The sequence below is a fragment of the Equus przewalskii genome, chromosome 1 (assembly GCF_037783145.1).
Source record: "Equus przewalskii isolate Varuska chromosome 1, EquPr2, whole genome shotgun sequence".
NCBI lineage: Eukaryota > Metazoa > Chordata > Mammalia > Perissodactyla > Equidae > Equus > Equus przewalskii.
This window is the reverse complement of record NC_091831.1, coordinates 102571739-102584744: the sequence shown is the minus strand read 5'-3', so window position 1 is coordinate 102584744 and position 13006 is coordinate 102571739. Positions and strand designations below refer to the sequence as shown.

The 13006-nt window shown below is 40.4% G+C and overlaps 1 long non-coding RNA gene across 1 annotated transcript in view; it reads right to left on the bottom strand.

The window, feature by feature from the left end:
* LOC139076649 (uncharacterized) overlaps positions 1 to 12235 on the bottom strand; it is a 64765-nt gene extending 52530 nt beyond the window's left edge. Inside the window, exon 1 of the long non-coding RNA XR_011528523.1 lies at positions 12020 to 12235. This is a non-coding gene — a long non-coding RNA (uncharacterized lncRNA). The remainder of the gene's footprint in view (positions 1 to 12019) is intronic.
* Between the last annotated feature and the right edge of the window lie 771 nt (positions 12236 to 13006).

Sequence of the window (13006 nt, the reverse complement as noted above, 5' to 3'; positions counted from 1 at the left end):
TTTTCTTTCTTTGCAAGTGAGAATAATCGTCCTGTATGTAAGTCCTTAGATACTGATGCCTTTATTTCAAAAGGATAGATTCTCTCAAGTGGGACTTCTGGGTCTAAGGGCACCATGCACTTTTGAGTTTGATAGATATTTCCAGATTGTTTCCCAAAAGGTTGTAATAATCTAGACTTTCATTAGCAATATCTGAGAGGGCCATTTGCCTACCTCCTTGATAATATTTTACTGCTTTTTACATTATTTTTGTTGCTGTTTTCATTTTGCAAATAATAACGATGAAAGTGTTGTCTTATTTTCATTTGTGGCCCCTTCCCTGTGAGAGAAGTTCAGCATCTTTGACTAAGTTTATTGTCTGCCACGATTTCCTCTTCCTTGAACTGGGTGCTGATGTCCATTTTCCATTTTTCTATTGTTTGTATCTCTTATAACTTGTAGGATTTCATAGACTCATTCTTTGTCTCTCACATGCCTTGCAAATATATCTTCCCAGGCTATGTGTGTTTTCCCTCTGAAAACTTTCTTAAGTCTCTTGAGAAGGCCTTTTCCCACGCTAACTGTATTCAAATATTCACTGAATGTTTAATTAGTTTATTTTTATACTTCCTTTTTCTTTTGGAAAATTTTCTTGGCTAGTTTCAATATTTATTTTTCCATGTGAACTTCAAATTCCTTCTGTCACATTCCTTACTCATCCTCAAAAAAACTGATTGGAATCCTAATTAAAATCATATCAAATTTTTATATTAACTTGAGAATGTTGCCATTCTATGATATCGTGAAATAAAAATAGTACTCACTATTCTGTCTAATTTGTTGCAGGTTTTTGACCCTCAATAAGATTTTGCAATTTTCTTCACTTAAATCTTATGACTTCTTGTTACTTTTTTCTTGGAATTTTACCTTCTATTTCATTATTGTAAATGCACTTTTTTTTTCTTTCCACTTTCAGCTAATGATTACTATACATGAGGGGCTATGAATATCTATATTACCTTATCAATTCTAATTATCCATAATATCTTATTAATTCTAATAGATTTTAGTGGCTTCTTTAGTGTAGGTTTACCAAGTATGCAATCATATCTTCTACCAATAAATATAATTTTATCTCTTCTTTTTCAATAAGTAATTCAACTTATTACATATTCCTGCTTTATTTAATTAGTTAAAACCTTCAAAAGAATGTTAAATAATAGTGATGATAGTGAGAATTATGCATTGAATCTGAATTTAATAAAATGATTTCAGTATCTCACTGTTTAATATGGTGTTGATCGTTGGTTTTGAGATATAGATTTTAATGATATGTAGTTATATTTTGCTATAAAGATTTTATTAGTAATAGCTTCTGAATTTTTTGAAAATGTCTTTTTTATCCACTGATTAAATAGATTATATTTGTTGATATAATTAATTATGTTGGTAAAAGTCCAAATATTGAATCTTTTCTGAATTTCTATGAGTCATGATATGCTATCTTTATAATACATTGCCAAATTCAACTTGTTAATACATTTTTAATTCATACTTGAAGCAAAATTACACTGTTTTACCAGGTCTTGAAATTAAGGTTCTTCCAGGTTCATAACTTGAACTGAGAAACTTTGGTTTGGATTAATCTAAAGGCTTGTGCCTCAAAGTGTGGTTTTTAGATCAGTAGCATTAACATCATCTGAGTACCTATTAAAACTGCAAAATCTCATGCTTCCCCAGAACTGCTGAATTAAAATCTTCAGATTTACAAGATCCCCAGGTGAATGTAAGTATATTGAAGTTTGAAAAGTACTAGTGTAAATAACACCATGATTATACACTTTTTAAAAGTTACATTGCCCTCAACTGAAAAACCATTTGGCTGTGGCACCTATTTAAAAATGGGAGATCCTTGATTATCTTCCCAAATTTTTCTTATGTATCTGTTCAGTCACTTTTCTACTTCTTGTTGAATCAAATGCGAATGCTCTATTTTGCTAGGTAATTAGGTTTCTTCTCACTTTTCCCTACAAATACTTCAGGTCTCAGCATAGAGATGCTGGTCTCCAAGGATGTCCTCCCAACATCAGTAGCCCTGCCTCAGTTCCCTTACTCCTTGCTCCTTTAGGACTCTCTTCATCCTCTTTCATCATACTTATCATATGTTATTATCATGTCTTCTTTAACTGCCTTTCCCCCTGCTAGACTATCAAACCCAGGAGGGATGATACCATGTCTATCTTGTTTATTTTTGTATTCTTGGCATCAACCAAAGTCTCTGACACATAGCAGGCATTTAAGAAATAATGCCGAGTGACAACTAGATGGATGGATGGCTAGATGGGTAAGCAGAGTGTTCGTAAAGGTAACAACCAATACATAATTTCTTTATATCTCTTGCACATTTCATAGTGCCCAGTTTCTTACACACTTCTTGGCCCATGGAGGACACTCAAATTGCCTTTTAAAATGTAAAGTGCTTTGTAAACTCTAAAGTGATATAATGATAGCGCTTGGGCATATGATGATAAATAAAAAAGACTCCAGAGACGCCTACTTACAAACCAGTACCATTTTTTGTTTTAATTTGCTTAGTGGCATAGTTTAAAGAATTTTGGAACTTCTCTTGAGTTATCAACTTTCATACCTGCCTGAGAAAATCCTCAGGGGCAGGGAATCAGTGCGTAAAAAGATAAGTTTTATTTTTGGAATCAGACAAAAATAATTTACTGCCAGGGCTAGAAAATAAGTATTTGATATTCAAGCTTGGCAAAATAATGTCAAGTAAAAAACATCAAATATGAATTTGAAATAACAAAGCCAACTTTCTTATGACATAACCACGTGAAAACCAAAATCACAGCTGAAAGAATACCTGTTTAGAATGTGTTGAACAATGGAGCAAGTGCACAGCCCCTGGAGGGGTGTGCGTTGAGGGTCACCCTGAGGCAGTGGTGAAGTTCTAGTTTCTGTGTCTGCACATCATTTATTCTTTATGGGCATTCCCCAGTTCATGGACAGATAATTTCCAAATGGTGGTTTTAAAATCGTTGTTTATAATTTATAATATTGTTCCTGTGGGGGATGTGTTGGGATCCCAGGACAGACCACAGGAAGCTGTTGGATGAATACATTATGGAATCATGATGCTAAGAGGACTGGCCACATAGTGCATCTAGGGATCTGTTTTCTGATCATATAGGACCCCAGAACGAATATTAAAATAGACACCTATATCAGTCAGGGTTCTCCAGAGAAACAAAACAATAGGATACGTGTATATGTGTGTATGTGTGTGTGTGTGTGTGTTTATTTTATGACATTGGCTCACAGGACTGTAAGGCTGGCAAATCTGATATCCATAGGGCACGGCCATAGGCTAAAAACAGGCAAGGGCTGATGTTATAGTCCTGAGTCCAAAATCTGTAGGACAGACAAGCGAGCTGGAGACTTAGGCCGAGTTTCTAGGTTGCAGTCTGGAGTCAGAATTTCTTCTCTGGGAAACCTCAGGCTTTGCTCTTAAGGCCTTGAAATGGTTAGATGAGGCCCACCCACATTACAGAGGGCAATCCCCTTTACACAAGGTCAACTGATGGTAGGTGTTAATCACATCCACAGAATACCTTCACAGCAACATCTACACTCATACTTGACCAAACACCTGGGCACTGTTGTCTACTCAAGTTGACAAGTAAAATTAAATCTTCACAGCACCCCTCCATCCATACATACGTTTCCCTCATCCCATTCCAAAGCCACTGTCTGCCTCACCACAGCCTCGTGAAAATCTCAGCCTTCCTCACATGCTCCCTATTCAAGCTTTTTTCAATTTTCTCTTGATCATTAGCCCCAAGAAAAACACTCATTCCTTCAACACTCAAAAGGTCTGAAAAAAAGCAATCTGGTCAGGGTAATTTATACTAACATGTGCTTGATAGCTGGAATTTCAGGAATCGAAGTAAAACCTTTCTGCATTTTTGGAGTGGAGAAGGAGCTATTTGTAGGAATAACTTGCACTAAGCTAGGGGGTCACAAAATACATTACTAGAGGAGCTGGCAGGTGACAGAAGCAAGGAAAGTGGGCTTGGTCTAGAACAATGGATTCGGGGTTGAAAAGACTTACAGCAAATTGGACAGTGCCTAACCCAGCTCATCTCTGGCCAGTTCTTGCCACGTGGGAGCAGTCCCAGTGTTGCCATATTTTTCACTTCTTCAAGAAAAGCTGGAACTCCAGATTTTTATGTGAAATTTCACAATAATGAAAACACTCTGCTAGCTGCCAATTTGAGACTCCTCCCCTAATTTTTTTCTTTGTCCTTTCTTTCCTGTAATTCTGAGTTCTCACATCATCTAAAAGTTCAGAGTTGCCACAGTGTGACTCCACCAACCCCAGGGGAAAGCCTGGGGACAAGGAGAGGAGGGAGGTGTGAACGGTCTTTATATGTCTGGCTCGTTTGTCCAGAGCCGGGTGTTTCTAAGTTAGGGTTTTTTTGCAAAGTCCTTCCCCCATTACAGGGTCTGGTGGACTTTGCCACACTCATGGAGTTTGTAAATCGGGCATTTCTTTTCATAAGATTTCACTCATGTTGAAAAGCCTGATGAGTGCTCCTGGAGGCACGTAGTTCCTCTAGACAACAAAATTAAGGATCAGTGATGACAGAGCTTCTTCAGGACCATGACACTTGGCATGCTACAACCGAGATCCTCAGAGAATAATCACAAGATCCTAATCAGACCAACTTCCAAAAGGAGGACAGAACGAGAAACCATTGGCCGCTTATTATTTATTCATTTATGCGGACAGAGATGTTTCCATATCTCTTTATTTAGGTTTATTAAGGAAAATATCCAGGCCACTCAATATGGAAAGTGTCCTAGCAATTCTCATGGGAGTTGAGAGACTCTCCTCTGGTCTCAGACTTCCCCTGTGAATGGCGCCTAATGTGGTCCTTCTCTCTCTTCAGTCTGCTTAAGATTCAGATGAGGCAACTGTTAAGAATGCAGACCCCCAGGCCTCACTCCTGAGAGTCCAACCCAATATATTTAAGGATCTGCTTTTAAAAGTGCCCCAGATGAGGTGAACTGAGAATGAAAGTTAAAGAACATCATCCTAGGGGAAGGAAAGTAATGTATTTCAGGAACTACTCAGGGGCCCCTTCTAAGCTGGGGACTCTACTTCAATAGCAATAAATGATGCTTGGCAGTTTCTCTGAGAGTCACAAATAAACCACGTATGTAGAACTCAGAGTTTCTATTTAGATGGACCTAGTTGTCTTAATTGAGAGGCCAGGGTTGGACTTCCATAACAATTGGATTTCATGCCTTCAGTTTGCTCTTCTGTGCAACTCCAAACACTTTTATAAAATACTGTGATGGGAAAATTTGCCCCGCAATAGTCAATTATCCATAGTTTGTCCGCTCACTGGTCAAGCAGAGAAGTTCACACACTGTTGCTTATCTCCTTTCACACACCTAAATTCATTTTCCAAAGAATTGAAAAAGACTCACCAGGCCTTAAAATGAAAATAGTGATGCAGTGTTTAAGTAGGATTTGAATTTAATCCCAAATCTTCATAGATAAGAGATTAAAATGCATACTGTTCTTTATTTGATACTTTAGATAAACAAGCACAGACACATCTACCAGGGGTTCAGCTGTTAGTGCCAATGCAGAAGAGCATCATGTCTGCCTCTGAGGGATTTTTATGTACCTGACAGTCAAATACAGTGTCCTCTACAATGGCCCTATGTAAACTGTCTACAATCTCAGAAAACCTTTGGCGCACGCACTGCAAATGGTGGTTCTTCATTGGCTTATTTGAGAGGTTATGGAATTAGAGGCCCCAAAGTCCTGCTAAAATGACAGACTTGCCTTAAATAAGGGGAAAAAGAAGTATTTGAGGCAACTAAGATTAGCAACTTATTGTATCTGGAAGGTATTGTTTTTACCATGCCCTTCCGAATGTTTATACATTGCATGCTTGCCGCAATAATTTATTAGATAACGGGCCCTTTTCTAGTCCTCATCTGCAGTGACTGATAAAAAATGCCATTTTAAGTCATTGAAATCTGAGACTAGGAGGAGTAAGCCTTGTTAATGCTTTCTGTTTTTAAAAAAGTCTTCACGCAGAGAGTCTCAACCTAATGCATATTAGAATAATCTGGGATGATTTTTAGAAATGTTAATAGTTTCAAGCTCACTCCAGACCATGAAATCAAATTCCCTGGGGCTGACCAGGTCATTTAAGCCTCCTCAGGGATATTAGGGCAGCCATGGCTGTGAGCCACTATCAGATTGCTATCCAATACATCAAAGGTCATGCCGAAGGGTTGCCTCGCAGGTGAGACCACCTTTGAGACGATGCCCTTTTGGTAAGCAGCTCAATAGCTAAACACCTGAATGGGGCTCATGGCAACGCATCATATCAAATTCTGTGCCATCTTGAAGTGTCAGAGTGAGGTTCCAATAACAAAAGACTGGACAGTAAGACGGTAAGAGGTGATTCTGAGCTATAGCAAAGAAGGGCACTTTTGTTTAAGTGATGTTTATTCTAGGGATCAGTTTTAAATATAAGGATCCACAGGTTTAGTTTGAATCTTTGGGGGTGGGGTAGGGAGAGGGGAACCTAAGCAGAGTCTCAGCTCAGTTCAACAAATGCCATATCTTTCTCTCTCTGAACAGCAACTCCCCCATTGCCCCATCCGCCCGCCATTATCATGGAAAGCAGAATGGAGCAAACGCTAGTCATTTAGAAAGCACTCTTCATATGTTTTCTATATTAGAATTTGCAGGTAGTTGCCTGCATTAATTGATAAACATCAGGTTGGAAGACTGTTCTTACCAAGGAATGGAGGACCACAAACAGAAGTTGGAACAAAAGCAGCCAAGTCTATTTGTGCTAGCTGGGCACCTTGGAAAGGTGCTCAGTAAATAGTGGTTGATGCCTCCTCTCTCCCAACTCAGGCATAGTTAAGATTTGGAGAGAGTGATGATTGAAACGAAACAAGAAACAAAAAAGTGCTACCTAATAAGCTGCCTTGGCATAGTCATGTAGCTCCTGGAGAACTCAGGCTGCGAACAAAATAAACCCACCTCTTCAACTCCAAATCAGAGCCTGCATTGGTCCCCAGTGGCACTACGGTTGTAATAGGGGTTTATCTTTGTTTGTTTTTCTCCTTCTAGGTAAAATTATGACAAGTTTTGTTCAGAAGTTCTCAGAATCTTTCATTTCGTCTAGTGTCATATTTTGAACAGAATAAGGTATACTATCTGAAAATCTCCAGATGTTTACAAACTAAAAGTCAAAAAATTGGTTGACTCTGTTGTGCCTCTCCAGAACCCAAGCTCACTCTTCCAGCTCCCAGATTCTCACTTCCTTTGACATTTGTGAAAGTGATGAACTCTGGCAACTCACGTCAGTGGGTGGTCTGGCCAAATGTGGGACCTGGAGGGAAGCAGTTTTCCATTGCAGTGAAGGTGGGCATTCTTGAGAACGGGCTGCATGGGGCTGCTCAGGAGGTAACCCAAGTTGATGGAGTAAAACACTCTTCTCATGGCTAATCCCCATGCAGGGTTCAGGTAGCAGATCAGACATCACCTCCTGGAATACCCTCTTTCAGTCTTTCTAGCACATCGCCCTGTTTTCCCCAATGGCATTCCCCTCCACTGTCATTTTCTTGTCTGTTTATTTGGTTATTCATTTATCATTTATTTCCCCTCAAAAAAATGACAAGAGTAATTAAAAGAGGGACCTCATGTGTGCTGTTCACCGCCTTATCCTCAGCCCTTAGCACTGTGCTAGGTATAGTGGGCACTTGATAGATGTGCACTGAAGGAATGAAGTGATACACAAAGGTGTGAGTGAACCAGGGGACCAGATCAGGCAGATACCCGGTGAGTTTCCTAAGCCCTCTGAATAGGTGCTGGTGCAGGGAGAGGCTGGAGAATTAGGGCCTGCATGAGTCTGGACAGGAGCCCAGAGGATGGGAGGAGCTTGAGAGGAGACACTCCAGTCCCCTATTAGCCATTCAACAAGCATGTATGCCACACTTATTTTTGGAGACTCTGCTATAGCCCATGCACCGGGAATACAAAAATAAATGTCACATGCCACCTGCAAGGTCTGAGGCCAGGAGACCAGTTCATGGAAAAAAAATTATTTAGGAGATGTTAATAACAATGAGCACCACCATCACATCTCATATTTATTGAGCACTAACTACGGACCAGACACCAAGAGGGCCCTTTAGATAGATCAATTCATTTAATCCTCAGAAAACCATATGACATTATTATCTCCATTTTTGCAGATTCAGAAACAGGTTAAGTCAATTGTCTACGGTCACAAAACCAATAAATGATGATGGCAGGTAGGTAAAACGTTAAGTGGTTATAAAAAAATGACAGCAGGAAGGAAAGAGAGAAACAGAAAGCAATCTAACAAAACAGCAGCTTAAGGAATGAGGTTTCTTTCTCTTGGGTGGTAGTCTTGGGAGACAAGGGGGCTGCTGCTTCACGTGGTCACTCAGATCCCCTGGTCTTCCATCCAGCCTCTCTGCCCTCCCCTGTGCTCATCTGCTTGGTTAAAGCTTGTGAAGGGAAAGGGGCATGAGAGAGGTTTCCTATCTTGTCCCAGATGTAGGCTCACTCATCCCAGAACACTCCCACTCGTGTGCCATTGCCCAGGACCTGGTCACGCTGCACCCCTAGTCACAAAGAGGGCTGAGAAATACAGTTCTTCCTTGAATAACTGCATGTCCAGCTACAACCATACTCTTATGGAAAAGGAGGGTGGATGGATTGGGATGGATGGCAGACAATCTCCACCACAGCAGTAAAGCTAAGCTACACACCTACTCCCAAGTAGCAAGACTAGTATAAACAAGTTAGTCTCTCTCTTTGTAGGAGAGGGGATGCCCTTTATCTGTAATGGCCAGGTCAGAGAACGTACAGAGAAAGACGGATATTCAAAATGGGCCAAGCAGAGTTCTAATGCATGGCATAGTGATTATAGTCAATAATACTCTATTATATACTTCAACATTGCTAAGAGACTAGATCTTCAATGTTCTCATCACAAAAAAGAAATGATAATTACATGACATGATAGAAGTTTTAGCTAAAGCTATGGTGGCAATTATATTGCAATATATAAATATATCAAACCAACACGTTGTACACGTTAAACTTACACAATGTTATATGTAAATTATATCTCAATTTTTTAAAACATTGGCCAAGCAGAGTGAACAGATATTTGTCAAGCAGATGTGGGTAGTGAGGGTTTATAAACACCCAAGTGGTAACAACATGAGCAATGCAGAAAATGTCCTGCATACAATTTTTTTAATGCTTGTTGGTGAAGAAGGTTGGCCCTGAGCTAACATCTGTTGCCAATCTTCCTCTTTTTTTTTTCCTCCCCAAAGCCCAAGCACATAGTTGTATACCCTCGCTGTCGGTCATTCTAGTTCTTCTATGTGGGGTGTGGCTACAGCACGGCTTGATGAGCAGTGTGTAGGTCTGCACCCAGGATCTAAACTGGTGAACCCAGGGCCACCAAAGCGGAATGCACAAACTTAACCACTTGGACACAGGGCCGGCCCCCGCCTGTATACAATTTGTGTACTGAAAATTAAGTAGCCTAGGGGACAGAGATGTGGGTAAAAGGGGTCAGGGATAGTGTATGCTGACCACGGATAGAGGAAAGATTGAGAACAACCTTGTTTGTATTCCACCCTATGGACTGTGTGGGCAGTGGGGAGCCATGAAATTTTTTAAGCACCAGCCAAGTGGGTGACATGATTGTATCTCTTGTAGGATTGTCTAGATTTTGGATGATCTCCTGGAGGAAGAAGGTGAAAACCTGCTCTGACCAACCCCTGCAAAGAGACTCCGAGCCACATAGGAACCCCTATGTCAAATTCAGCTGAGAGCCGCCTGGAACAAGGAGCTCCCTTCCACCTAGGGGACCTGTATTTCTGTTTATCTGGAGGAAAAGTTGGAAGTGTCTCATCCTAGATGGAAATTCTCCTCTCCCAGAGTATGAAAACGTGTGCCACCAAAAATTGTAAAACCAATTTTGCTAAGGTTTGGAAAGACTCCCATACATTTTTGGCAACAATTTTCCTGATTGCTCTGGTTTAGGCTAATAGTGACACGTTGACATTCTCTAGGCCAACAGCTGCGGGCAGTGGGGAGAGGTGAACCGGGAGCATGGCATAACAAGAGAAATACATCAGCCTAAAATGAGAATCAGCTGAAATTCAGTCACTAAATTAACAGGGCGCTAGGATGGAAAAGCAGCAACGAACACAGGAATGGGAGCAGCTCATCGTTGCATGAAACACATTCCATCGCGAAATGGCCCAATTCATCTCACAAATCATCAGAATCTTGAAATCCACATTCAGGTCAGTATTGCAATGTGTTTTCCTCTTAAGGGTGAGGTTAGTGCCTATTTTTAGATAAGTCTCTTAAAATGGGGTCTTCATATTCTGTGGGTCATGGATGCTTTTAAAAGTAGAATAAAATTTGGGAGGAACACTCATGATTTTGTTGGGCTCCTTGGCAAAGGGGTCCATGGTCACTAATAAAGAACCCCACTCTTGAAGATCAAAACCGTGTCTTATCACAAAATGAGGGCCAGCCTTTACTCTGGGTGAGGAAGAGCCCCAAACAGTGGCCCAGGGCTCCAGGTTCATCATTTCCCAGATTCCCAAGATGCCAGAGAGGAAAGAAGAGTGTAAGAGGGTTCAGGGTTTAGCTTTACTGAGGAGGGAAGGCTAACTGTAAACAGAGGTCCTTGCACATCAGGGGGAACGAGCAGAAGCCACATTTCTTGGAAAAGATATTCGACAGGAAGAAAGAAAATTCTCAGCATCTCTAATCCCTAATAGTAACTCAGATCAAATCAGTAGATATGTCTATTCTAATTTTTAAAAATATTATTCTTAAAAAATGGATACAAAGGGCTGGCCTGGTGGCACAGTGGTCAAGTTCTTGTGCTCTGCTTTAGTGGCCGGGGGTCCACGGGTTCAGATCCCCAGCATGGACATACACACTGCTCAACAAGCCATGCTGTGGAGGCATCCCACACACAAAATAGAGGACGATTGGCACAGATGTTAGCTCAGGGCCAATCTTCCTCATCAAAAAAAAAAAGAAAGAAAGAAAGAAAGAAAGGACTGAATACGATTGTACAAATTTTATGTTACTGATGAATATGAAATTTAGTTTTCCAGGCAGAGGTATTTTCTGAGTTCTAATGCTCCTACACTGGTTTTGCTATACAAATTAACATACCATTTTGCAGGGAGGTAATAATTAGATGGCTATGTAAAGAACTCCACAGTTTAAACAAGCTCATTGCCATTCTTACCTCTCTTTAGGTCAGATATGTATTTTGGGGGATTACTATCCAAGTTAGAATTTAAAAGTGTGTCCAGCTTCACTTGACAATTCCTCTCTTTTAAAGGCAATAGAATGTTTCCTGGATTTCTAGTAACTAGATTCTGTTTTGATGGCTTGACCCTTCTGATTTTACAGTCCAGTGTTTTCTGGCTAAAGTCCCAAATCTGATTCTGGAAGTTACTTAACTTTACATCCAAAGAAAAGGTTTCAAAAGTGATCTGTTTCTGGTACCTTCGAGGTTCGTTTAATGTGGGGAAGCGGACACGTATAAGCTAAACTTGTTCCAAATTACATGAAAGCAGGAGTGAGAAACTCCTGCCAGCCCTGACCTCGCCATGCTGAATTCCACCGTGGGAGCTCCAGCTATGAAGGGAGTCGTGTCAGATTCCCTGGCTTCTCAGGAATCAGTCTATTACTATACTGACTGCTTCAATATTCATGAAGATGCTACAATTTGCATTCATAGTTTTTCTATGGCAAAAGAACCCACTGAACTTTTTCTTCAGGTTTGAAACATTTTTTTATGAATCACATACAGAGTTCCTCATAAAAGTGAGCAATATTTCAAATTAAGTAAGTATTGAATTAGTTTATTTGGAGTGAACAAGGCAGTTTGAGTATTTTACAAACCTCTCACTCGTGTAGATCTCGCTTGTGTCTCCGGTGCAGCTGGGTCATTTTGCTGTGCTCGAGAACAAGGGACTTTTCCAGCCTCTGCAGCAGGAAAGAAGGCTTTTCATCTTGGAATGGTTTCTATCATTTACCACATGCTTATTAAGCACCATGTACCAGGCACTGGTGTGCGGCAGCCAACAGGCAGAGAAAGAGCCTTAGGGAACTCACAGTCTGGAAAGACAGACAACAAGCAAGTCATAACAATAAGGCGGTGCAATGAGTGTCACGCTTGGAAGGCACGCCTCACAATAGGACATCTCCCCATTGGGCAGAACTGCTGTGGCCTCTCTCCAACAAAGAGAAAGATTCTGAGAGCCCTTCTAATTGTTTGGATTTTGTATGTCTAGACCCAGCCCTGAGAAATTTGGACATAGTAGATAGCATAGCATCAGACCAGGGGCTTCAGACCCTGACTCTGCCACTTTCCAGCTGTGTGGAAGTTACTTAACTTCCCTGTGACTCAGTTTCCACATCTGCAAAATGAGACTAATAATAGTACCTATCTCACGGAGGTGGTTGTAAAGATGAACATATGTAAAGGGTTTGAAAGAGTGCTTAGCATACAATAAGTGCTATACAAATTAGATATTTTTTCTACTAAATAAATATTTGTTTGGAAAATTAATGAACGAACTAATGTAGAGTCCTTTTTTGTGATCTAAGTAGGGTTAGCTGTCATGAATAATATTTTGTAAAGAGAGAGTGAGTCAAGGAATACTTTAGGATGTTTATTGATTTTTTTTTTAAGGTTAGAAATTATGAAGTTTCTCTCTCTCATTTAACGCAGGCAGAAGCTGAAGTCCCACTGCATACTGTACATTGCTTCATTTCTCAGAGCAACCCCATGAGGAGGGGAATTATTATCCCTATTTTATGGGTTTTATGGTGAGGAAGCTGTGTCTCCAAGAGGTTGCAGAATTTTTCATGAGGTCACGGAGCTAG